Genomic DNA, 24,510 nt, shown 5'->3' with positions numbered 1-24,510 from the left:
ATTCTGCTATAGACTGAATGATGTTGGATACATTTTTCAGTAAAGAATTATTAAAGAGCCATCTAGCAGCACGTTGAGACAGACGGTCTAAGATGGTAATGGAGAAGATCCCTTTATGGTCAGATGCCATTGGATGTAACACAACTTTATCAACTGAATGAAAAAATTGAGGGGATGCAAAAAAAAAAAAAAGATTTATGTCTACCTGAGAAAAAAGAATAATCCTTACAGGTGGGATGCACGCCAAATATCTATAAGACCCAAGCTGCGGACCCATGATTTCAAAGCCCAGTGACCTTTGCGTTCGACCGATCGATATTTTGGTCCCACACAGCATTGAAGTCCGCACCAACAAAAAACCATAGAAACTGCCATCAAAAACAATAGGCGCATAAGCTGACACAAGTGCAATTTTCCAAAAGCTATACTCTATTGTAGAAATCACAATTCTGAACTTTATTCAAATCTTTAAGCGGAACTTTAAGCGGAAGAAGATAATTTTACTGCCCAAATAGCTTTAGAATGATCATTAGTCAAGAAAGAAATAATCAACATTCTGAAACAGAAATCCGAATTTCTAATTCCTAGAACGAGACAGCGCTATTACTTTCAGGGGGAAATTGTATGATAGAATCTGTTGGCTAAGTGGCCGGTATCAGTCTGTAGCAAATGCGTGTCCTGTAATAATGCAATGTCAACTTTTCTCTTTTTAAGTAGGGCTAGGGTGCTGGCTCGTTTGTGAGGTGCATTCAGACTACCACAGTTCCAAACTAAAAATTCAAGAATACCCATTATCAAAAAAGCTGCGTTCTAAATGAAAGTAGGTGTGGAAAAGCAACGTGCTACTGCCTTTTACTTCGTAAAATCCTAAAAATAGTGCATCCAAAGTTAAGTCCCTCAACACACAGAACATGTAAGACACAGAACAAAAACGGACAAGACAGTGGCACAAAAAGGAAAGCAATGGGGGGTGGTGTGGGGGGGGGCATAGGTCAAAACAGGTCTGTGATCAAGATTTGACACGGTGCAGCGAAAAGGAACAGCAGCCCATAGTTACCTGGTTGCAACAGCAACTGGTTCCGCACTAAATTGACTTTTGTATGTTAAACAGGACATATATGTCATTGAAATACACAGTTTCTGTTATCATATCAGATAACAATGTATTAAAACTAAAATGCATCTAGAGATTAAGACAAACCAAGAGTCCATGTTCATCAGGCAGCTGTTTTAATCCTGATCTTCTTCCACGCTGCTCTATAGAATCCGTGGCGCCGGCTGTCTCTGCAGCAGCAAGGTCGGGGCGCAGCCCGCTACACCTAATCTTCACCATCCTTTGCAGAGGTGAAAGTTCTGTACCGGGAGCCTTCCTTGATCTTCAGTGTTGCTGGGTAATCCAAGGACAAGTATTGCCCAACTGGTTGTGTAGCAAAGAACGTTGAAAATCAGCGTGCGATTAGTAGAGGTATTCTTCTTTGGGCTATCACTGTAAATCCGGTGGGCTCTCATAATCTCAATCTGAATTTCTGTTAATTTCGGGAGCCACTAGGCAGGGATCGCAAGAGATACTGGATAGCATTAGAGCCTTCTAGCCCCTCTTTCAGCCCCACGATGCTGATGTTGCATCTCCGGTTTCTGTCCTCCATATCTGCTAGCTTCACCTCCAGCTTTTGAAAAGCGTGGCGATGGCTGTCAAGAGTATTTGAGTTCCTTTCCACGGTAGTTTTTAGGTTGTGCACATCAGATCTGATAGAGCCAAGGCTTGCAGTTAGAGAGGCTAGCTGGGCATGGATATCAGTTAGCTTCTTGCCGTTGTCAATCCCCACCTGTTAAATCTGAGACTGAATCTGAGAAAAACATGGTTCGAGGAAGCTTTTCTTAGCATCTGTATTACGGTGTTGGGTTTTGTTCTTGTTTGCCATTCTGCTTTAAGTGACTCTCAAGCACAAAGTCATAGAATATCGCAGTTGGAACCATACTACTACTTTCTCAAACTTTTCTTCAAGTCTTTTACTAGTAATGCTTATTTTATTTTTCATATACAGTATTGCGTTTCACTATGATACCATTGCACCTTTCTGCATTTTTTCCACATCGCTTCTTTAAACATGTTAAAATCAAACTTTACTGTAAGGGCACGTATCTTTCTTTGTATTTTTGTAGTACGTGTGCGACGATGTCACTTGACTGTGTGCCTATGTGTATGTGTGTTGTGTATAAGCTATTGGACAACTTAATTTCCTTTGGGATAAATAAAGTATCTCTATCTCTATCATTTAACACTACTATTTGGCCAGGTTGGGCCAGGAGCTATACCTTAAGCCGCCATCTCTGTCGAGCCGATTACGTGACTCCTCAAACTAAATAATTCTTTAACAATAACTCTTCTTCAACTGCAACTAAGGGTGAATATCTGCTACCTAAAATGGGGCGACGCCTGCGAGATAGTTTAGCCAGCCAACTCGAGCTGCACTGCACACACACTTGACTTGCCTCACTCACTGTATCATTAACCATACACACCCCCTCAACTTGGCGGTCTATTTAAGCTAAACAATTTCCCCATCTCTGCCCTGTCAATGCTGCTGCTGCCCTTCACCCGTATCGCTGGCCACCACCACCCCAGCATCCACCTGCAGGTTCTGGTTAGGAGGAAGCTACTTTATCATCGCTCCCCAATATCTCATGTAAACCCATACTGCGGGGAGGGATGAGGTCAGAGGCGGGCCTCCAGACACAATGTTCTGCTGTTATAATAAATATTTCAAACGTGAGTTGTCTGACTGAACTAATAATAGCGGATACAGTGGTGCTCAAAAGTTTACATACACATGCTTAAGTTGACTAAAAAGAGGAATAAAAAAATCATGTTTGGAAATTTATTTAATACCTAAATTAAAAAATGAGGTAAAATCCAACCTTTAAGGACACCAATTTTCTTTGTGAATGAATAACGTATTGTAAATAATAAATGTTCTTATTTAAAATACAGGGGTCATAAGTATACATACCCCTATGTTAAATTCCCATAGAGGCAGGCAGATTTTTATTATTAAAGGCCAGTTATTTCCTGGATTCAGGATATTATGCATCCTGATAAAGTTCCCTTGGCCTTTAGAATTAAAATAGCCCCACATCCTCACATACTCTTCACCATGCTTAGAGATAGGCATGGGATACTTTCTATAAAATCATCTCCAATGCAAATCAAACCAGGTATTAGTCTAACTGAAATAAAACCATGCCTATCTCTAAGCATGGTGAAGAGTATGTGAGGATGTGGGGCTATTTTAATTCTAAAGGCCAAGGGAACTTTATCAGGATGCATAATATCCTGAATCCAGGAAATAACTGACCTTTAATATAAAAATCTGCCTGCCTCTATGGGAATTTAACATAGGGGTATGTATACTTATGACCCTGTATTTTAAATAAGAACATTTATTTATTTACAATACGTTATTCATTCACAAAGAAAATTGGTGTCCTTAAAGGTTGGATTTTACCTCATTTTTTAATTTAGGTATTAAAATAAATTTCCAAACATGATTTTTTTATTCTCTTTTAGTCACTTAAGCATGTGTATGTAAACTTTTGAGCACCACTGTATATCACACTCCTGGCTGGGAACATCCCAAGAACAGGTGAACTGTGAATTTCTATTTTGGACCAAGATGAATATCATGCAAATGATAAGAGCAAAACATTGTACAGATTCCCGAATCAGAAATATTTAGAAACAAATTTATCTTAAAAAACGGAGGCATACTGTATGTCTACAGGTTAGCATAAAAAACAAACATTACAAGCAGTACAATACAAGCATTTAGTCAGTGGATCTAATTTCAGCTACACAAAATTGTGTACATTATTCAGACTTTTCTGTAATATTTGCTTTTCTGTGTGAAATACTTGATAGTTTTGCCTCTTTGAACCTCATAAAATACTCAAATAAAACTTAAATCAACTCAACTGCTCACACGTCATACAGGAGGTGTCGAGGAGACTTTGGCTAAGCTAAAAAGTTTGGGATGGACTGAGGCTTTGGAAAGGTCAGACTTTGATACACAATTTGTTGCATTTTTGGTGAAATTATACTAACACTCACTTATACACAAACAAGATGACATTGGTGATATTTAATGGTGCATGTGGGTGAATTTAGTCACAGCCACTGTTTCCCTATATGTCTTTATGCTAAGCTAACCAACTTAAACATTCCAAGTAAGATATGAGAGTTGTATCAGTATTCTCATCCAATTCACACCAAGAAAGTGAGATAAAGAATTATCCAAAATAATCCTTTGGGCTAAAAGCTTTATTTCATCCTGTTTTCTTACTAAGACAAACCATCACAAAGAGCTTTAAGTAGTTGCTACTTTGGATTTTTTATCCTGACTATTACATTCATGGGTTCAAAACAGCTGCTCTGGAAATACGATCACACACAGATCTTATTTTCTAAAATGTCAAAGTAGTTCTCCAAACCCACTAAATGCAAACTTTATTTTCCTGTGAGTGACTCACTGAAACATGATTTCTCTTGTCATGTGGCTACCACTATATAGAATTTCCTGGGTTTCAATCCCAAAGTTTGGGAAACCAAGGCCTATCGTGGTACGTCAAAGTAGATCCAAACTGGAATGAACTAGATTGACTCAGACACTCGAACCGAACCAGACCAGATGCAGCACATTGCAAGGGGACTGCCCTTCTCTTTCTCCCCCGAGGTCTATATCAGAACAATGACATCACTGTAGTGTTGTCTGTGTGTGACATTACCAAATCTGTAGCGAGGACTTGAAGGGGGAAAAGAGCAAAGGAGCGATGAAGGGAATGAGACAGAAAGTCGGAGATGGAAAGAAGGATGCATTGACAGAGACAGCAGCCGATTCAGAGAGAGACGATATAAGAAAGAGAAAGCCTCGAGCTGTGGCTTGGCTGAACTCACCGTGAACCTCTGCAGATTTATTTTCTCCGGAGCCTGTTTCTCAAAGGGGGCCAGATTTACATGCCTCTCCCTGTGCTGCTGTGAAGCTCGGCTAGGGGACCTGAGGATAGGATAAGTAAGCTGAAGGGACGACATGGAGACAGGTTATGGAAAGAGGGAAGATGGTTTCACACAGAGTCCGCTTTCTAGTCCATTGTTTTGCTGCTTTATAAACTGGCCTTCAGCTTCATGTGCTCTGGTGGGGCATTCCCTGCTTACCAGCTTGCCATCCTAATGAGAAACATTCCCGCCATTAACTGGGGGTGTTTCATTTTAAACCCTGTCGTTCTTATTGACAGGCTTGGTGTGGTGTGAGCCGATGAAGCCCTGCTCGCTCCCTACATCCTCCGTGGTGGCATGGTTATGTCATCATTTGAAAACAATCTGGTTCATGTAAGCCGTAACATAATGTGTTGGTCTCACACATGCAGAGACACAAAAACATCGGCATGAATAGACATGTACACAAACACCGGTGCGTCAACTAGGGTGTCATATGCAACTTAGGCTTTATATTTCAGTAAAGATAAAGGAAATCCATAGTCTAAAATTATTTTTCTTCTCATTCTCATTGATATTTGGCTCAGGAGAGGCAATGTGACACCATGCTGAGATACTCTACTCAAAACAAGTACTACATGTCTTTGTTATGTTTTTTGACAGTATATTACATTCAAAAAACTTCTTTCCAGACAATTTTCAATTATCAGACTGACAAGACATCCGGTATGAAGCAATACCAGTTGCTCTGTCGAGAGGAGTCTCTTTAGTTGAGAAGGCAATGAAGCAACAAGATAAGATTTATTTATAGAGTCATGATTAACCTATTTTGGAAACATGTCAACATTTAGGCCCAGTCACTGGGGGTTTCAAAGGGAAATGGACTAAAACATGGACACAGTATCTGTGATGTCATATCTAGGAAACATGTTACAGCTGGAATTGAGTGTTTTCATGGATTTATTAAAGACTCCCTGCACCAATTATGCACATAAAGTTCAGTTTACTGCGCCTTAGATTGAGCTTGAAACAGAACAGAAGATTTTAAACAGAAAGCCGGAGTTACAAGCTGAGTATGAGTGTAGAGTATGAATGTAGTGGACATTACGAAGGCAGAGAAGGTCAAATGAAATACACTGATCATTGCATTATGAGAAATTTAGGATCCAGTGTTATGGAGCTTGACCCATGCTAGTGACTAAAAGTCAGGATATCTCAGCCTCTGCTGCTTTGATTTTGACCGTCTTCTTTTAAATCAATCTCTTGTTAATTTAAAAACTTTCAAAAGTGCTGTCCTAAACAACGGGAGTGGCCCTTTAAGAGAGCAAGCCTGTCTGTGCTGCCAATTTGCCTCAGCGGCTAACCACAATTATGCAACTAAAAGAAAATCCCCTGGAGCCCATAAAGCATTTTTCTCATAGACCACCATTAAAGCACATCGGTAAAAGTTTTGACAAGACACCTCCAACAACAGACAAGGTTGATTTGTATTTGTGTTATGAATCTTTCAAGTATACAGTATAGGCTTAATATCTGTTCAACTTTCTCAGAGTCTAGAAAATGATTAAATCGCCCACATTATGCTCATCTTCGGCAGAGTTGGCAAAAGTACTCACTTCCCGTACTCAAGTAGAAGTACATATACTTGGTTAAAGTAGAAGTACTGATTTAACTTCTTTACTCAAGTAAACGTAACAAAGTAGAGGCTTGGAGACTTTACTTAAAGTGTAAAAGTAAAAGTAGCCTTGCAACTGACAAAGCTACCTGGACCACGTGAATGTTAATAGAGTACAAGCTGAGAAACTTCAGTGGACATGAAGAAAAAGCTCTTTATTCTTTGTATGTCATTGTCTGCACTGTAAATGGATGCCAATATTTCTAAAACATCACATATATGATTATTGTGACAGAGACTGGGACTCCAGGTCAATGCGATTTTGACTGAGTAGCAAGATATGAATTCAATTGTGATTCTGTAAGACTTCTGTGTATATTCTCATCCAATTAGATTGAATTCGGTATTGACAACTCAAACTAGATTAGGACTGTATTTAAAGCTGATTCTGGTTTCCAACTTGGCCCCAGGTGTGTCTGTTAAAACACAGACTTAGACAAATTCTCTCTTTTGATGCTTCATTACAATCAAGCAACAGTACAAACATGGGCGTGGGTAGCTCTGCTATGGCTGCGCGTGGTGTGTGTGTGTGTGTGTGGTGTGTGTGTGTGTGGTGTGTGTGTGTGTGTGTGTGTGTGTGTGGTTGTGTGTGTGTGTGTGTGTGTGTGTGTGGTGTGTGTGTGTGTGTGGGTTCTGCAAAGAAATATATAACATTGTAAAGGCTACCATACACAATTCATAGGAATTATATATATAGGCTAGAAAATGATAATAATAAACCCACTATCAATTACATTATCTTAATGCAGTGTAGCTGTAGCATGTAAATAATGCCCCTAAAATACAAACGTGAGCAAGGGTGTTCAACCATCACCATTATATTGAATCAACAGCCAGGTGCAACCTGCTCAGGTGAAGAACACAAACAACAAAATCACTAGTTTACTTTCAATTTGCCAGAACTATAGACTAATACAACAACAGGCTTAAATGAACTGACAACATAAGTTATACGACTTACAGTTCTCATGGACTCACACACACAATCTCTACTGGTTATCCTCCGGACAGATAGTCCCCTTTTCTTTTCTCTTACTTTTGTCTCTGTGTGACGTGTGCGCCCGCTCGCAGTGTGAGGCGCCTGTCCGCGCTATACTTTGACATGCACTCACAATCACACCTGATAGACGACCTTTTGTGCAAAACTAAAGTGACAAGCCAATTTTGTAAAATCTAACGAATAACTCTTTCTCAAACTTTGGTCAGTACAAGGCAGGATTAGCTGGGAAACTTCTTCTAAACGAGGGCGCACTTGTGGAATACCTGCAGAGCAGGGACATGGAAGTAGTTCTTTTGGAGATTATGGTGAACTAGTGTGTGGTGTAGCAGTGTTTGACCACTGAGAACGAAGGGGCCCCCTTTTTTCAGCCAACGACGTAGAAAGCCGTGCAGATTTTGAACAGCTCAACCAAAGACTGAAGGCTGAGGACATTCATAAACCTGTATCTCACTCAAAGCAGCATGGATAGTTTTTTTTCCAAGTTTGTATGCATGTGGAAACACCAAAGACACAAAATAACACCCTATTTATTTTTTTCATAATATGGGCACTTTAAAGACTATGGGTTGAGGGGCAAGGATTGAGATCATAATGTTAATTTTGAGTTGACTGCACAATACAAATTAAAATTATGTAAAAGCACCAGATAAACAACCTCCATTGGAAAAAGCGGAAGCCATTTTTGAGTCTGGTATCTATTCGTCATAATACATCCATGCATTTACCACCCATGTCATTTTGTTTGTTGTAGAGCCAGACCTAATTTACAGCAATGGAATGGATTCTGGGTAGAGCTGAAGTGAGATGAGGAAACAACAACCAGCGATAATGTGATGTCCAAAAAAAGGCGACACTTTTTAGGGAAGTGAAATTAACGATTGAAACCTTCTAATTTCATGTGAAAATAAATCACATTGTTTTCAACAGAGAATTTGGATATTTTCCTAGACACGTCAAAACAGTCTGTGTTTTCGAAGACAATTTTCAGTGGCCATTAGAGGAACTGCTACCTAACGTACTTCCACATACTGCAGCATTTACATGGCGGTTCTGTCTTCTAATGCCCGGAGTATGTGCCTAATCTACCAGGTTGAGGCTTCCACACCAGATATGTTCATTAAAATACTAAACCACTCCTTTACAATATGACTCTTGTAATGCACTAAATGATGCATCACATCTTATTCCTTTAAGGCATACACAATAGCTAACATATAACGTCTTGGAACAGTGACAGCTCTCCATTGTGTATCTAATGGTCAACTTGACTCTAATTTAAACAGGATTTCCTCTTTTCCTCCAGTTCTACCTCATGTACTGTAATTGTAGAATATATTACTGTATGCAAGCTCACACTGGAGCCCACTGAGGAATTAACTAGTCGTCCTGCACCTCTGACTCAACTCTCTGTGAACTGCTTGTGGAACCAGGGGTCAGTGACTCTGGGTTTCGTATCATTTTTCCCTCCCACTTCTCGGCAGTTTTTGCTGGGGGTGAGTTAAGGAGTGCTGGGGAGGCAGGAAGGCTCTCAGCTCCTGATCCCAGCAGAGCTCAAGAGAATTGTGGCTGCTTGCATTGTCTGACACGTAACGCTCAACACGCCTGTCGGAGCGGCCCAGCTGTGACCCAGAAAGGGAGGAGGGGTGAGGGTTAAAGGGCAGACAAGAGATAGGTGTAATGGGTTAGAGCTCATTCCTGCTCACTTAATTTGAACTCATGTTGCACATGCTTTAGATTTAGATTTGACAATTAAGTAAAAATTATGTCATGTGCGTGTGTGTGTGCGTTTGGGGGGGAGTATAAATTGTCTATGCACAGATGTTCCCTGATGATACTAACACTCAATATGTTTGTTTTTGCAGATCTTTTTTTTTTCTCTAACGGTGCAATTTCTGTCTTCCTTCCTCTATAAAAAAATTGAGTAGTTGGCTCTGTAGGGGAAGTTTTGATTGCATTTGTGGGACAAACTTGCTAAATGTGTAGTTGTACTTCCCCCAAATGCAAGTGCTTTGCTAATAGCAACGTTTTGTTTTGCTGAATCAGATAAATTGGTGGTGATTAGTATCGTGATTTTTGGTATCTGGTGTATTCTTTTCCAAACCTTGTTGAAAACCTACAGAACTTTATTAAGCCTGTGGGCCATTATTTTTCTGGTTGTCTGTCCCATTCTTGTGAGTGCAATATCTCAGGAGCCCCTGGAGGGAATTTCATCAAATTTGGCACAAACATTCCCTTGGACTCGAGGATGAACTGATTCAATTTTGGAGGTCAAAGGTCACCTCACAAAATTAGTTTTTGGCCATAACTCAAGAATTCCTGCACTAATTATGGCAACATTTTATTGTTAAAGACGTGTTTAAAGCATCCACGTTTTTTGCCCCAAAAAAATTTACTTAATACCTTTTATCAAATTAGCTAAAAGTCTTCATCACATAAACTATATGAGTTTGGACATACACTCACCTATAGGATTATTAGGAACACCATACTAATACTGTGTTTGACCCCCTTTCACCTTCAGAACTGCCTTAATTCTCCGTAGCATTGATTCAACAAGGTGCTGAAAGCATTCTTTAGAAATGTTGGCCCATATTGAGAGGATAGCATCTTGCAGTTGATGGAGATTTGTAGAATGCACATCCAGGGCACAAAGCTTCCGTTCCACCACATCCCAAAATGCTCTATTGGGTTGAGATCTGGTGACTGGGGGGCCATTTTAGTACAGTGAACTCATTGTCATGTTCAAGAAACCAATTTGAAATGATTGGAGCTTTGTGACATGGTGCATTATCCTGCTGGAAGTAGCCATCAGAGGATGGGTACATGGTGCCATAAAGGGATGGACATGGTCAGAAACAATGCTCAGGTAGGCCGTGGCATTTAAACGATGCCCAATTGGCACTAAGGGGCCTAAAGTGTGCCAAGAAAACATCCCCCACACCATTACACCACCACCACCAGCCTGCACAGTGGTAACAAGGCATGATGGATCCGTGTTCTCATTCTGTTTACGCCAAATTCTGACTCTACCATCTGAATGTCTCAACAGAAATCGAGACTCATCAGACCAGGCAACATTTTTCCAGTCTTCAACTGTTCAATTTTGGTGAGCTCTTGCAAATTGTAGCCTCTTTTTCCTATTTGTAGTGGAGATGAGTGGTACCCGGTGGGGTCTTCTGCTGTTGTAGCCCATCCGCCTCAAGGTTGTGCGTGTTGTGGCTTCACATATGCTTTGCTGCATACCTCGGATGTAACGACTGGTTATTTCAGTCAAAGTTGCTCTTGTATCAGCTTGAATCAGCCCATTTTCCTCTGACCTCTAGCATCAACAAGTCATTTTCGCCCACAGGACTGCCGCATACTGGATGTTTTTCCCTTTTCACACCATTCTTTGTAAACCCTAGAAATGGTTGTGCGTGAAAATCCCAGTAAATGAGCTGATTGTGAAATACTCAGACCGGCCCGTCTGGCACCAACCACCATGCCACGCTCAAAATTGCTTAAATCACCTTTCTTTCCCATTCTGACATTCAGTTTGGAGTTCAGGAGATTGTCTTGACCAGGACCACACCCCTAAATGCATTAAAGCAACTGCAAGGTAGTAATTCTAGTTTTAAATTCTTGTGAAGATCCAAAAGTTTCCAAAGATACCAAGATACCACTAAGATTTGGGTTAAAATGTGTATTAAATAATACACAACACATTTAAAATATTGTTATTTGAGGGAACAGGGCAGACATTTGCATATTTCACTGAACCATTTCATTTTTGGCCACTTTGGGGCAGCACAACACATGCTAAACACAACATTGACATATTACCACCTTATAAACTTCATGTGCTGTCTTAGTTGCTAAATATTTGCCAGCTAGTCGCTAACTTTGTCTGTCGTTTGTTGCTGGGGAGGTAGAAAGTCTAGAGGCTGCAGCTGAAAATGATACTGATGAGACTCTCTCAGCTTGGTTGCAGGCCCGTAATCCAAAAAACAACAAGCTGAAAGATTTTAAAGATCTTTGTAGAGCTCAGGGAAACTGCAGTGTTGGGTGGTACATTTCTACGGGTTCAACATTACATCATCTTAACCATGGTTATATGAAATACATTTTTGGAATCATTTGTAGCCTGAATGAGAGCAAATGAATGGTAAAACCCACTAATATTTGATGAAAGCAGCCTTAAGGGTTCTTAAGGGAAAACTAGAAGGTGCAAATGTATGTTGAGAGGTTAAAACATAAAGTCTGAATGTAATAATAACCATATGCAAAGGTGGCTTTTTGCCATATATGTATGGATGCAGTGCTGTTCCCAGATTTTAGATGTACAGACGTGTGTGACCATGTGTGTAAAAAGAGTCTGAGCAGATGGAAGCCCATTTTTCAAGTGACATTTCAATTATAAAGTCTTGCAGCACCACATTATTACACTCCTGCAGACTCCCAAAGCCACTGAAACCACTCACAGACTGCACTTACATTACAAGACACCAAACCTGAGCACACACAAGCACAGACACAGTAAAACCACGTTTGTGCACACATGAAGACTATGTAGCATTAATATTTTAGGCTTGTCAGAACTAAGTGCTCACTCTCACAGTCCAGCACACTCAAGGCAAGAGTAGGAGGAGCAGATCAAAGAAAATGTGGTTAAAAAAGAACACCCAGGGACACCCACCTCCACATAAACAGGGGATCTCCTTACCAAAAACAAAGAGGCCTAAGCAGCCAACTCACATCCAGCGGAATGGTGGCGGGGGGAGGGCGGAAAGGTAGAGCAAAATCATTCATTACTGTAATTACAACCTGAGCCCACTTACTCTTTCATTCAACAGTAGGAGGGGAGAAAAGAAAAATGGGAGAGGAGAGATTAGAACTTGCCCACAGTGGTGTTTACCTCACTCTGGGAGATAGCTCATCCTATTTCTTTCTTCAGATGAACACACACAAACACGTTAATGGAGAGGAACACACAGAACAGTGCAGGGGTTCCCTAATCTGTCCTAGAGATGCGGTTTATGTCAGTAAAAATAATGAGCTATGAAAGGCCTGTCTAAGTTTCTTCATCACAGTATTTATTTTCTCTCCCTGCTCTGAGTCAAGCTGTCCCTCCCCACCTCCCTTAACTCATTATACCTCTGAAGCAGAACAGTGTTTGACTGTTGGATAAACATCTCTCATGTTGTTGTTTTTGTCCTTACAGTACATCCTGATTTCTAGGCCACGTTTCAATCGGGACAGCTAAAAGAATAGTTTAACTTTTCAGACGAGCAACTTATTTGCTTTTTTCCTGGGATAAGATGAAAACACCAATTGTGCTCTCATTTCTGTCAGTGTCAAATTTATAAGCTTCATAGCTTTTACAGTAGCTCATTATTTTTTCTAATTTTACCATTTTGTTTACTCTCATCGCTCTTGTTGTTTTTGGTCGCAGCAGGCAGATGTTTTCAGCAAACAAGCTCTGATAAACCAACTGTACCAGTCAACATAGTTAGCGCCTATCAGGTGAACTCAGTGGAGCATTTAGCAGATGAAGAGGCAGATATTTCCCTCAGGAGATGGTGGAGACCAAAACCAGAGCCAAAAGGAGAGTGACATTTGCGAGGGGGCCAGAAACATGACCTACATCTTATCTCCTGGATGTGTAAATAAGCAACTATCAACTGAAAAGGTGGTTTCAGGTTTACAAAGTTGCAGCCGGCAGCTGGTTAGCTTAGCACAAAGTCTAGAAAAAGGGGTAAACAAGTAGCCTGGCTTTGTCCAAATGTTACAAAAATCCTAAATATCTTTCCATCCAAATACAGTATTTATGGGTTCATGTTTCCCAACATGTTGGGCTACTCTTTTAAGTGGAAGAAAAAGTCATTGATTCATTGTATATTTCTAAGGATCATTCTTGAATTTTTAACAAAACATACAATAACCCTTTTCAAAATATCATGGGAGAAAGATTTAAATAAGAAGAAGTTTGGTTTTAAAACTCCCTTTATGATTTTTACATGACGGGCACTAAACTGCCTCTGCATCTGTGGAAAATCTTCTGGAGTATGTTGACTCACTTTGTGACCGCAGCTTCCAGCCTCTTGTCTTTTTAGAGCCTCCCCGTTTACGTTGCTGTCATCTCTTTGTCCCTCAGGACTTCTCAAACACAGCCCTGGGTGTCCCTCCGGGGAAACAAAACATGCTGGAGAGAGGAAGGGAAACAGTAGCTTAATGTGATATGAGGACGAAAACAACAACAACAACAACAATGCCTGGAAAGTTCACCTACTGGGCCGCATTTGGCCATGATGTGTTTCCAGTCATTTAGGAGACCTACAGGTGCCAGGAAGTACGCCTCAGGCACGCTGTAGCATTCATTCAGAAATGTGATAGGAAAATGCCTGATACGTGTGAAACTGAGTAAATACATGTATATGCATTTGTGAATGTTTGAGGTGTTTTATGTAAAGTGTGTTTGGTTTGTGCTGTTCCCTTACTGTTAAGTCTGTTTGGGGGGAAAATGAAAGACAGAGATAAAATGAGACTTTACTGCAACATTTTTACTTTGATTATTCTTTGATCTTATTACAGAGGAAAAGCTGACTTTATGCCTTGATTTGTGATGTCTGTATATGTCATATATGTCTAGAGGTTATAAGTCTCAGTCCCAGGTAGAAATGTGATTTGTTTTTTTTAACAGAGCACAGGATTTCAAAAATCTAGAGTGGGTGAGTGAATCTCTGCTCTCAACCAGCACAGAGAAAGAGCACAAGTGGCACCTAGTGGACTGCAGCAGTGCTGCACCCTGCCTTGAAGAGAGGCTGTTTCAGGCATGCCTTGCTTTCTCACTCACTGACTTGGTGACCTGAACAACAGGTCTAGGGTCTCTTGTTGCAAGTCACATGTTAAGGTTGACCTTTATTCTTCTTCAGGACAGTTGTAAAGTACTTTGAAACAATGCTTCTATATAGATAAAGTTATAATAATAGTCAACAATAATATGTTTGTGGAAAGCCATGGAGACAAGAAAGTAAATTGATTCATTGATATGTTTAGCTCTAAGAGATATTTTTAAAGATAAATCGTCGTTGCCCAATATGCAGCTGCAGTGGTCACATACACTATACTGTAAAGGAAGTCAATTTATCAAGGGGAACTAAAGGTAAAATTATGAATCACAGACAAACTGTACTAGTGAAGACTTATACAAATATTTTTACATTTTTGGATATGCACTTATCTGCATCCTAGCCGAGAGTTAGATGAGAAGAATGATACCACTCCCATAATCGTACACTAAATAGGAAGCAGCAGGGGGTTGGCGTAGCTTAGCACAAAGATAAGAAATAATGAGAAACAGCTAGCCTGCCTCTGTCTATGGTAATACAATCTGCATTCTAGTCCCTCTAAATTAACAGATTTCCTCTTGTTTGTTTATTATTTTTTACCTTAGAAGAGAACAAAATTGTCCGTTTCCTCTTGTTATGCTAAGTTAAGCTAACCCGCTGCTTGTTGTAATTTTACATGTAATGGACGGAGATAAGACGGCTATCAATCTGCATGTTTTTCTTTCTGCGAAAAAAAAAAGAAGCAAATTTGCATAATTCCCAAATTGTGAAACTATTTCTTTAAGTTAAAGAAGCAGCTGCAGTAGACTGACACTAATTAAATGTACAACAAAAATAACCACAATTAGGCACTGATCCAATTAAAACTGTATTGTGGGAATTTGACAAAAAATATTATGATACATAACTTAACGTAAGACGCACAAATAAGAAGACACAATGTTGTCTGACTACCCCTCATTGACTCCTCCTCTTACAAACTGGTAACTTTACATTTGAAGTTAGACGAGTGATCCCTTCAACAACTCATGTCAACTCTTGTTAGAGATGCTATTGACAGCCATTTGGGTCATGAGATGAGTTATTTGACCATCTTGTTTCCCATAGTCATAGAACAGCCCCTCCAAATGAATCTAATGCTGCATGCTTACTCAGAAAAATCATTGAAGTTGCAAAACAAATTTGAGACTTGTTACATGAACACCAGTATGAAGTTAGGTTCCCTCAATGGCTTCCCTTGCATACCAAGGCTTTCCTTCTTGAAGATGGGTCCAATATTCATTCATCATGCATATTTCAAGACTTGCTGTTATGATATGAAGGCAAAGGCCCGGCCCTACTTTTTATCCAACATGAAAATGTAGGTGTTTCTGGTCATTTACTTCCCTTTTTTGCTTTCCCTTTTTTTTTTTTAAAAGAGTGCCCCGGTCACATCTGCATCCACCTGTGTGTTTGTCTTTGACTGACCTGAAACAATTCCTCTTCCCTCATAGATGTCGAGCCTCCACGCCTTTCTAAACCCAGTCTAGCTCTCAATGGCTGATTGTGTCTTCTCCTGTGACGTTACGCCTCTGACCTTCTCTCCATCCACCCACAGAAATGCTGCTTCTGCTACGGCCCATTTGGTTATATACATAGACACACGTGTGCACAGCTTTCTCTATAAAAAAAATAGATTGTGTGCTGTGTAAATATGGATACACACAGTCACTCACACACATGAGCGTCCAAGCACGCATGCAGAACCGCACGTAGAGCTTCTCGCCCTCTTTTCTGCTGACGGTACATCTGCAGCCCAGATGTGCACTGTACTCTGAGGTGCTGCTGAGCGCAGGATATTTTGCATTCCCTCTGTGGAACATGTGAGGCGTTCCTGTGGGCCGTCCGTCTGCCTGCATTAGTCTGTGTGTCATGGGGATCTGTTTGCCTCGGCCTCTTGTTGGCCAGCTCCAGGGGTTTGGGTATGACTGCTTGCATGCTAATTTGGGGCAGATGTTGGGTGCTGAATCAGGTGGTGAGAGAGAAACTCTGGCAGACACAGGCTGCCCTGTGTGGCGGTCCAGCCATAAATAACAAAATCTTCAGAGTTTATACTTTAACTCTGCTCCTGCAGTTATCACATCTGATGTTTATATGCTATGCTGTCCTGTATCTGCCCCATTAATGAACTGAGCACTACCAAAAAAGTATTTTAGACTTTTGTATTTGAGCTACAGAACAAAACAAAATACCTCAAGGCCTCACCTGTAGTATTTATTGACTGACGTTTTGAGAACCAAATGCACGTTAATCCACTTTGATTTTGCAATAACAATCCTACAAATTTTCATTTGTTTGTTAAATCTTGGGTCTTATTTTAATATCCTATTGTTCTTATTAACAATAGTCACCAAGTTCATTTCTGGCATCTGGAAATGTGATGACATCACTAAAAATAAGTCAATAAGTCAGATAGGGCAAGAAACATGAGGAGTCAGATGAGACTAATGTGTGAAGGAAAACAAGGGCAAATAGCAAAAGTGTTACCCAAATGTCTACACTTAAACATCGATCACACCTTCATGCCCAATTCTGTCCTACCGCACTTATTGTAGTTGTACATGCACGCCAATTTTGAGTGACTACTTTGACATTCTGGGTGCACTCAGATAACCTCCAGATAAAGAAGTTTAGAATATCTGGCTTGCTGTCAGATAATGAAAATAAGAGCCAAGTTGAAGAATTATCTGTTTAGAAACATACCTGAATGTGAAAGAAAGTACCATGCCCTGCCTATCCCCGTCTGTTCTTCTATTGGTTTTGGTTGGTGTTGAAAATGTGCAGATAAGGCGGCATGAAAGCTGCACAGAAACCCTTCAGATAACACAAATCCCAGAGAAGAAGTCAGATCAACATGAATAATATGATCGCATGATAACATCAAACTGCATGCATTCCAGTTGTGAAACTACAGGGCTTTTATATAGTTGAAGTGGTGTATGAGGACAGCCGCAGTGCAGGGAGTAGAAATGGCCCTTTTTCTTTTTTATCTTTTTTTTTTTTTTTACAGCTCCGGCTGCGAGGTAAAGTGGTGGGCGTGTAATAAATATAATAGCTGAGCACAAAGTGACACATTTAATAATACAGTAACAGTAGTATTACTGTAGTAGAATTACCCTGTCATTCCATCAACATTGCACTCGGAACTCCACAGATTTCACACAAAATCAAAATCCGTTTTCTACTCATGGGTAGTACGATTCTGGCTCCAAACACAGTAGCTTAATGTTTTCTGTGGCTCTTGAGGAGTCTTTTTGATTTGTCAAGTCTGAGAAAGTTTTTGTGGTTTAAGCTTAAAGACTACAAAAGGTTAAAGGAAAACCTGCACTGCAAACTGGGTGTGTGGACTTTGAAAGATGTACAGGCCAGGCAGCAAAGATCTAATGGAAATACAGTACACTATTGAGTTGCATGATGGGAAGTGTAGGATCTTGGGTTTTTGGAGCTTGACCCATACCAGATGACAAAAAGTCCGGATATCTCTGAGTCTGCTGCAAGTACCCCAACTTTATCAAAGGGCCTAACCGTGCCTTCCTCATACAGTCCATATGCAGAGGGTAGACACAGTAGTAGAAACATTGCAAATAGTTTTTGAGATCACAGGATAAGACTAATTATAAAACAGTATCATGCATCTTCTGCTAGGACATATTCAAAACCAAAACAACCATCAGTTTACATGTACATATATGTGGAAATTGTCAAATGTATTATACACTGGATAGCAGATGAAAGAACGATAAGAAAAATGCAATGCTACTGAGCAGGCCTAAGGTTTATGGGAAGGAGACTCCCCAGCTTTCTCCACGGGACTGGCAAATTGAAATGTTTTGTATGTGAACAACCAACTCAGACACAATAGTTTAAAATTTACAAAAAATAGTTTTAAAGTTTTAAAATGCCCCCCCAAAAAAACTTTTACAAAACAGAAAGATAATGTTGCAATAAGTAGTGTAAAATCATAACTTCCATTTTACAAATTGAATTGGTTGAAATGCAGGTGCCATTCATTCGACTGCAGACCATCTCCATTAGACCATGTATTTTATCTTTTGAAACTTCTCCCCCAGAGTTAGTTTCTCATTATTAGCCTCAGCTCAATCCCTGTGGTCTTTCTCCATGTTTCCCAGCCTCTATGATGTAATTCTGACTTCCTGAACTAGTCTTCCCCATGTTTCTTTTTTTGCCCTTGTCCCATGACCATGCACACCAATCCTTCCCCCAATAAACTGCTTAGTTTCTGGTTAGTTTCTCCTCAGTACCATTTCTTCAGGCAGTGCCTGCCGTTGGCCAGCGTCTCCACAGCTGGCAGAGAACAGATTCCAGACCAAGCAATTGTGAATTGTGGCCCTCACACCACCTGCTATAGGGTCATGGTCATAGTGATGTGTACTGTGTGTGTGTGTGTGTATGTGTGTGTGTGTGTGTGTGGTCTGTCTGTCTGTCCGTCTGCATATAGAAGAGTAGAGGATGCTTTACCACACACAAACACATAACTGACACAGCATGAGGCTCCATTGTCTCCCAATCGGTATAGCAAGAGGAACTGAATAACCAGTATGGCCTCCATCCTTCGCTCCAGTTGACATAGATAGGGACAGCGAGAGACGGAGAGCTGGAATTCCCCTTTGATCAGTGTCCGTTATTCGATGGGATGTGGCGTTGCTGGGGGTGGAAAGCGCTGGGAGGAGGCTGTTGGGGCTAAGTGCGGGGAGAGAGTGCTCAATTGTCTTGTCCCTTTCTTTTTCGGGATGCACACCCCCACCAAGAAGCCGATACCGTGGTCTTGACCTCTTCCCCCCCCCCCTTTCTTCTGCCGCGGCGGGGATCATACTTGAAGGACGCGTTCTGTCCTGTGTAACTGCTTAACAACCCCCTAACGTATCCCCTCGGACTGTCTTACACAAGTACTTTCCACACTGCTTCTTTCAGGAGGTGGAGGTTCAGACGTTGGCTGGGGGGGGGGGGGGGGGGGGGGGGGGCTAGATTAAAGACAAAAACTGACAAGCACTGGACAAATTGACTGTGTCAGTGAGTTTTAGTTATGGAAGCGTCTGTTGCTGCAAGTGTGATGAGTAGTTTGAAAAAAAAAAAAAGGATCAAGAGCGTTTTCAAAAAAATGGAGGAGGGGTGCAGCAGAAGGGGCGCTGATTGTTTCAAGAGTCTGGTGTTATTTAGGCTATTGTTATATGTGTGTACAGCCAAAGCCTTCAAAGAGCAGAGCATTTGGTCATTAACAAAACTGTTGTGTTTGTCAGCTGCATAACATATTGCTCACTTGGAAGTGCCACATTGAGCAATAACTTTGCACGCCAAAAAGCATCTGCAGTCTACATAAGATGCACAGAGATGGCCTTAAACAAAAAGTCTTTCCATTTACTCATGTAAACTGAGGGAAAACACAAGTTCTATTCCAACACAACATATCCAGCATGTTACCAATAAAAACTCTATTTAAATAAAATATCCAGCATGTGGAAAACATGATGCAGCGTGTTTCGGATTGACAATTTAAAAAGAAAGAAAGAAAATCCAATTATAGCAATTTTTAAACATGCAAGATACTCCCAAGTCTTCCCAAGTCCTCCCAAGTCCTCCCAAGTGTCAAGGGACATTGATTAGTCAGACAGATTAAGCTGGTTAGTTAGAAGAGGACAAAAAAACACGTCAAACTCAGCAACAGAGTCCAAGACAAAAACAATGCAATTTGTTTGAATTGATTTAATATGAGCCATTCAGGAAGATGACAAACAATTGTGGTGGGAATACACATCTAATACATCTGCATCTCCCCTATTAGCTGGTTAATACTGTATGCACCCCTAACAACATAGGCAACACCGACATATAGCCCCCTGGTTGGTTAAATTGGCTGGCTGCTCTGTGTTTTAAATGGGAACTCTGCGGATTTTACACATCAGAATCAGTTTTCTGGTCTTGGCAAGTACTACTCTGCCTGAGAAAGTGTCTTCTGTGGCTCTGGATGGAAATATGAAAACAAAATGTGTTTCTTTAATACTGAATGCAAGACTAAAGCAGAATATAAACCAAAGGTCACATTAATCATTATCTTTTCTTGTTTTAAGGCCTTTGTTATTTCAGTTTAATTTGTGCTTACGTGGTGCATATTCACAAATGAATTTCTGTTAAATCAAGAAACTCAGGGGTGTAGCACAAAAAACTGGTCCCTGTAGAAAGGCGTTCTCCATGGGCCCCACACCACAACCACAGCTATTCATTCTAGCATGTTTTTTTCTTCACCTGAGGGGCCCTGGGTACTCAGTCCCCCTTCCACCCCTAGCCTGACACCCCTGAAGAAACCTGGTGAGAAACATTCATTTATTTCTAAAGCACCGTTTAACAAAAAAGCAATTCAAAGTTCTTTACATGAGACAGAAAAGCATAAAGGAAACACAGAATAAAGACACATGAATAGGATTTTCAAAAGAGTCAGACTAAATAAAGTAGAAGATACATATGAGCTAGAATGCAATAGGACAAATCAAACATACTTTAAGGTCTTTGTATGACAACATAAGAATGCATAACATCTGAGACCTATTTCCCCCTTATCTCATATTTTGAAAAGAAAATCAACAATAAGCATAATCATTCCCTTGATGGAGTACAGAATGTAACCTCTGTTTGGATCTAATACGTGACTTCTTCAGTGGTGGAAGAAGCGCTTTAAGTAAAAGTAGCAATACCACAGTGAGAAATACTCTGTTAGTAAGTAAAAGTCCTGCATTCAATGTGTACAAACTTTACTTAATGTGCTCAAATTATTCTTTTTGGCTCTTTCCCTTTCCTTTTTGTGTTATATATCTTTTTTATGCATGTTGTAGGAAAGGAAAGAAGAAAAAACAAAGTGGTGCTGCAAAAATTTGTATTCACTTTTGGGACATTTAATGTTCCATTTGTTTGTGGAATATTGGACAAACAGTTATTAAAGTGCTCATTTTATGCTTTTTAGCTTTTCCCATTGCCTTTATTGTGTTATTTTATTGTTTTTATTTTATTATACCTTATTATATTTGTGCTTTTATTGTGTTATCTATTTATTCTGTATTATCATTTTGTGCAGCACTTTGGAAACCTTGTGTTTGTTAAAATCGTGCTATATAAATAAAGTGGATTGGATTGGATTGGATTAGATTATATATCTTTTTTGTGCATGTTATAGGTTTACAAAGTGAAAAAGCCCAAAGTCCCCCCCAAAGGGATTTACCATCTCCAACAGGAAACACTGTTCACCAACTGCTCCAAACATCTCTGTTGTAGTCCAGCCTTTACTTCAGAGAGAAGCGTGCGTCACTTTGTAACACACGTTATAATGCTCACCTAGCTGCTAGCGTGGCATGCCCTCATTCTCTGCTCCTGACTGGCTAGTAGTCCATACCTATGTACTGTGCATGTGCAACTCCCAACAAAGACGTAACAGAAGTGAGCTGCTTGACTCCGTACCTAAAACAGAGAGCTCAACACACAGGGTGAAAAGAGGAGCTGCAGCAGTGTGTAGTATAACAAACCTATTCTGATATAACCTCTAAATACAATTAGGAACCTGAAAATCAGCATAATATGAGCACTTTGAAGTACCAAAAGTAAAAGTGCTCATCATTCAATACGGCCATTTTCAGAATAATGTATATTATAATATTGGATTATTGATGCATTAATGTGTACCTCACAGTAATGTGGCAGCTGACAAAGGTGGGGCCGATTTTAGTGGAGTACAAAGTACATATTTCCCTCAGAAATGTAAAATTAGGTACAGTGCTTGGTTACTTTTCACATCTGAACCTCTTTAACTTAATTTCCATATCCATCAGCAATGCTTCCACTTGAACAGCATACACATTCTGGCAGGAGAGAGAAATAGGAGAGATTCACAGATTTTCAGCCTCAAAATCAATTTAGAGATAATCTATGCGTTGATTTATTCCAGAACCTTTTATACTATTGAGTCTTCCGTGGTGTTACTGAGGCTTTAGTTCTGGCGGCCTCTTGTGATAAAGATAAACGTAAGACTGGACATAGAGGACAGTACCTTTACTGTCCAGCAGAGGACAGCATGCCACTGAAACATTCAAGTTTGAGCCATACCTTCCTCTTTCTCCCTCTTTCTTTCAGTCACACTTGCCTTCCCTCTGTTATCCTTTTTTTTATCTGTCTCTTTAATTCTCTTTTACTGTCAGCGTTGCTAAAGTTGCACATGGACAGACAATACCACACAGGCAGGCAAACAAACCATATGGTCTGCTTCTTGAGTGGTGTAGCAGAGCTGTTTTCCCTCTCTCTATACTGCTGTCTGCTTCTGTCTGAGTCTGTTAAAACCATCACCCCCCCCAACCTACACCCTCTGTTTTTTTCTCCCTTTATGAAAACTGCCTTCCTGCCTCCCTCAGTCCTTTCTCCTCACTCATCTGTCTTCCTTTGTCACCTCCTCCCACTTAGCCACTTTTCTCTCTCTCTCTCTTTCCTTTTCTCCCTCTCTGCAGCCAAATGCTCTCAGACTCATTGACTACATGTGGATGATGTCAGCTCCCCGCTTACTGTGACAAAAAGGAGCCGACGTATGAAAAGAAAGGCCAGCTGGGATCAGGGTCAATGTGTGTATTGTTCTTCTCACCACACCTGATTCATATTTCTCACATTTTTGCCGGACAAAGAAGATGCAACACCATCAGGATATGGAACTCATGGTTTTCATATTAGCTGTTCTACAGTAAATAAGGATCCGCACTCAGCTTCATGCATGTAAGGTTTCACATATGATAACTACATCATTGCATATAATTAGTCATTCATACAGTTACTGATTGTGTTTGTTTGGCCCTTGCACTTTTACAAGACTGCTAAATGTTGTGTGTCCCATCGTGTTTCTATCAAGAGAACACATTTGCTGTCGAATTTCTTTCCTGTCTGTCTGTCAGTATGTCCACCACTTTGATCATCCAGACTGAATGATATCAACAGCAGCTATTTGATAGATTGACATGAAGTTTGGCACACACATTCATGGTTTCCATGTGATGAAACCTAATGACTGTGGTGATCCTTTGAGGTTTCATCTAGCACCACCATCAGGTTAAAATCTCAATTTCTCCAATACTTTAAATTACAGCATTACTAAATGGCTGCAAAAATAATGACATTAGCCTCAGCTGTACGCTGTCTTTAGTGCTAATTAGCAAACGTTACCATGCTTCTGTGACATCTACACTAAGACGGGGAACATGGTAAACATTATACCTGCTTACGCTATTGTAACATCTGCATGCTGCTGTTGTCACTGTGAGCACATTCTGTATGCATGTTAGCATTTAGTCACAGAGCGGCTTACATGGCTGTAGACTCTGTAGTCTCCATCATCACAATGAGCTTCCTTTCAAATCATAAACTAAAGAGTTGTTTTCTCTGGTCACAAGGTCTGTGAGTCGGCTACGGTGGCCCATAAGAGACAGTATTTGCATTAACGCATGTCTACAGTATATGGTGAGCTGGCATGAGCAGGGTGCAGCGGGCTATGAAAGAGTGCATGGTGGTTTAGCTTTACAAGCCTATCACAGCTCTCTCTGTGTTGTTCCTTGTCCCTTGAAGTCCTGTGTGGACCTCTGGTAGTTCTCTTTAACAACAAAGCCAGCTTGGTATCTGTTTACACAAAGCCGCCCTCAGTGTCTCCTCTGCTCCTCTGCAGAAACCGGCTGGCAGATAACAAACACCTCTCAGCGCCGACTGACCGAGGGATTTATAGCTTCATAAACGTCTGGTTTGGGGATGTGCTTAACAGTTTCCCTTCAGGTCAACTTTACCTGTTTTCTGCTCTGTCAACACGGCAGTCTGCAGCCACGGCATCTGGGAATGTGTAGCAAAGATGGCGCTCTTTAAACTTTGTTACTTGACTCCTTTCTGCTAAATGACTGTGTACATGGGATGTTTTCTTGTCGCATCAAGTGTTAGCCTGTGTGTGGTGTGG

The 24,510-nt window shown here is 40.5% G+C and overlaps 1 long non-coding RNA gene across 1 annotated transcript in view; it reads left to right on the top strand.

The window, feature by feature from the left end:
• The window catches only part of LOC116670399 (uncharacterized), an 80,639-nt gene extending 66,042 nt beyond the window's left edge, over positions 1-14,597 (top strand). The window contains exon 4 of the long non-coding RNA XR_004327009.1: positions 13,799-14,597. This is a non-coding gene — a long non-coding RNA (uncharacterized LOC116670399). The remainder of the gene's footprint in view (positions 1-13,798) is intronic.
• The last annotated feature ends 9,913 nt before the right edge of the window (positions 14,598-24,510 follow it).

This window comes from Etheostoma spectabile, chromosome 20 (assembly GCF_008692095.1).
Source record: "Etheostoma spectabile isolate EspeVRDwgs_2016 chromosome 20, UIUC_Espe_1.0, whole genome shotgun sequence".
Classification (NCBI taxonomy): Eukaryota; Metazoa; Chordata; class Actinopteri; order Perciformes; family Percidae; genus Etheostoma; species Etheostoma spectabile.
Note: the sequence above shows the minus strand (reverse complement) of the source record. Positions and strands in the feature narration are given on the sequence as shown.